We start from the raw sequence: 2,500 nt of genomic DNA, 5'->3' as shown, positions 1-2,500 counted from the left end.
CCCTCTCCCTTTTGTCCCTCTCCCTCCCCCTGCCCTTCCCCCCTCTCCCCTTTGTCCCTCCCCCTGCCCTTCCCCCCTCTCCCCTCTCCCCTCTCCCCTCTCCCCTCTCCCCTCTCCCCTCTCCCCTCTCCCCTTCCCAGAGCGAGGAATCCGCAGCGTAACGAGGTCCGACCCACTGTCAAGGCGGCTGTTCGTCCTTAATACAAGGAGTGAAAGAGTTACGACTTTCGGACATCCGTCCCTCCGCCTCTTTCTCCTTCATCTTCTCCTCCTCACTTTTCTCCTCCTTCTCCGCTTTTTCGTTTTTTCTACTCCTTCTCATTTTTTTCTCCTCCTCCTCTTACTCCCCATCCTTCTTTCTCCTCCCCTTTTCCTCCTCTTACTCCTAATTTTTCTTCTTGTCCTCCTCCTCCCTCTCTTCTCTTTCCCCCTCCTCTCTTCCACCTCCTCTTCACCCTCTTATTTTTTCCTCCCCCTCTTTCTCCTCCAACTGATCTTGTTCCTGATTTTTCTCGCCTTTCTCCTCCTCTTTATCTTTCCCCTCCTCCTCCTCCTCCTCCTTATCTTTCCCCTCCTCCTCTTCATCCACCACCTGCTCAAGTTCCTCCTCCTCCTCCGCCACCACCTCCTCTTTTTCCTCCTCCTCCTCCTCCTCCTCCTCCTCCTCCTCCTCCTCCTCCTGAGAGATAAGGTCAGAGGTCAACGTGAGCGCACGGAACAGCGACTGGGCTTGTCAGGCAACTGGCTCTTCCTCCCGCCCGCGTTCTCGCCCCGTGCTTGCTGTTCTTACATGCTTCGTCTTAATATTCGCCTTTGCTTTGCCTTTTCTATTTGTTTGTCTATCCTCTGCCCTTTTTTCTCCCTTTTCTTCCATTTAATCTTTCTTCTTTAGTATGACCTGATCTTTCGTCTTGTTATTGTTTTTCATTTGCTTGTTCTTGCACTTCTTGTGTTATTCAATCGGACGTGTTATTTGTTTCCTCGTTTCTTTGTCATCTTCTTCGTCTCTTCTTTCATCTCCCCATTTCTCATCCGTGTTTTCCCTCTACTTCCTTTTGATAACTTTCCTCTTTCTCCTCTTATTCCCCTTCGTTATTGTCTTTCTCTTCCTTATCCTCTGGTCACTGCCGGGTCACCCATCTTCCCCCCGCCTCCTCTCTTTCTCCTTCGTCCCCAATCGTTCTTTTCACTCATTGCTCTTCTAGCCCCCCCCCCTCCATTCCTACTCCTCCTCCACCTCAGCCCCCTCCTCTTCCTCCTCCTCCTCCTCCCTCTCCCTCTCCTTCCCTCCCTCCCTCCCTCCCTCCCTCCCTCCCTCCCTCCCTCCCTCCCTCCCTCCCTCCCTCCCTCCCTCCCTCCCTCCCCGAGCGCCTAGTCCTTCCTTTGACTACCTCCTCTGTTTCCTCTCTTGTCTTTTTGTTCTTATTTTCTGTTTTGTTTCTGTCACACCTTTCTTCCAAGCGTTTGCTCCTATTGTTTATATATATATTTTTTTTCTGTCACTATTATTCTTAGTTTGTTTGTTTTTTTTACCCTATTTCAGTTATTGTTTTTTCTTTCTTTCCTTTTTTTTCCTTTCTCACTTCCACTGTCATTCAAACGGTCAGGTATTTTGCATCTCTTTACCGTTTCTTATCCTGTTTCTGTTTCCTGTGCCGTTTTTCTTTTCCTGGCTAACTCTGTTTCATTAATACTACCATTTCTTTTACTCACATTCTTGTCTTCTTTTGTCATATTTAATTTATGTTTCTTTATGTATGTTAATTTCTGGGTTTTTATTTTTACGTTGCTTTTCTCACTTTCTTTGTTTATATTCTTTTTTCTTTATGACTCTCTGGTCGTGCATCTTTCTCTGTTTCTCTCTCTGTTTTTCTCTTTCTCTATATCTTTCTCTTTCTCTCTTTCCCTCTCTATTTCTCTCTTTCCCTCTCTCTCTCTCTCTCTCTCTCTCTCTCTCTCTCTCTCTCTCTCTCTCTCTCTCTCTCTCTCTCTCTCTCTCTCTCGCTCTTTCTCAGTCACCCTCACCCTCTCCCTCCCTCTCTCTCTCTCTCTCCTCTCTCTCTCTCTCTCTCTCTCTCTCTCTCTCTCTCTCTCTCTCTCTCTCTCTCTCTCTCTCTCTCTCTCTCTCTCTCTCTCTCTCTTTCTCTCTTTCTCTCTTTCTTTCTTTCTCTCTTTCTCTCTTTTCGTCGTCTTTCTCTGTCACACCCCCTGCCATCATCCTCCCTCACGGAGCCTATTCTCGTCCGCTCTACCCTCCATTTGCGTGTTTCCTTTTTCTTTTATTTCGTTCTCTTTATTTTTATTTTTATTTCATTCGTTTTTTTTTTTTCTTTCTTTCTTTCTTTCTCCATTTTTTCGTTGTCTCTTTATTGTAATTTACAGTTTCGCACATGCAAAACTGAAAAAAATACATTTATTGGGAAAGGGGTGGAGTTTGCGCCCTCCCCCAATCCACTTCCCTCCCATCCCCCTCCCCTACCCCCTTCACCTCAGGAACGGC

The sequence above is a fragment of the Penaeus japonicus genome, unplaced genomic scaffold (assembly GCF_977035675.1).
Source record: "Penaeus japonicus unplaced genomic scaffold, GWHDUDI00000001_assembly GWHDUDI00000012, whole genome shotgun sequence".
Taxonomy (NCBI): Eukaryota; Metazoa; Arthropoda; class Malacostraca; order Decapoda; family Penaeidae; genus Penaeus; species Penaeus japonicus.
This window is presented reverse-complemented; position numbering follows the sequence as displayed.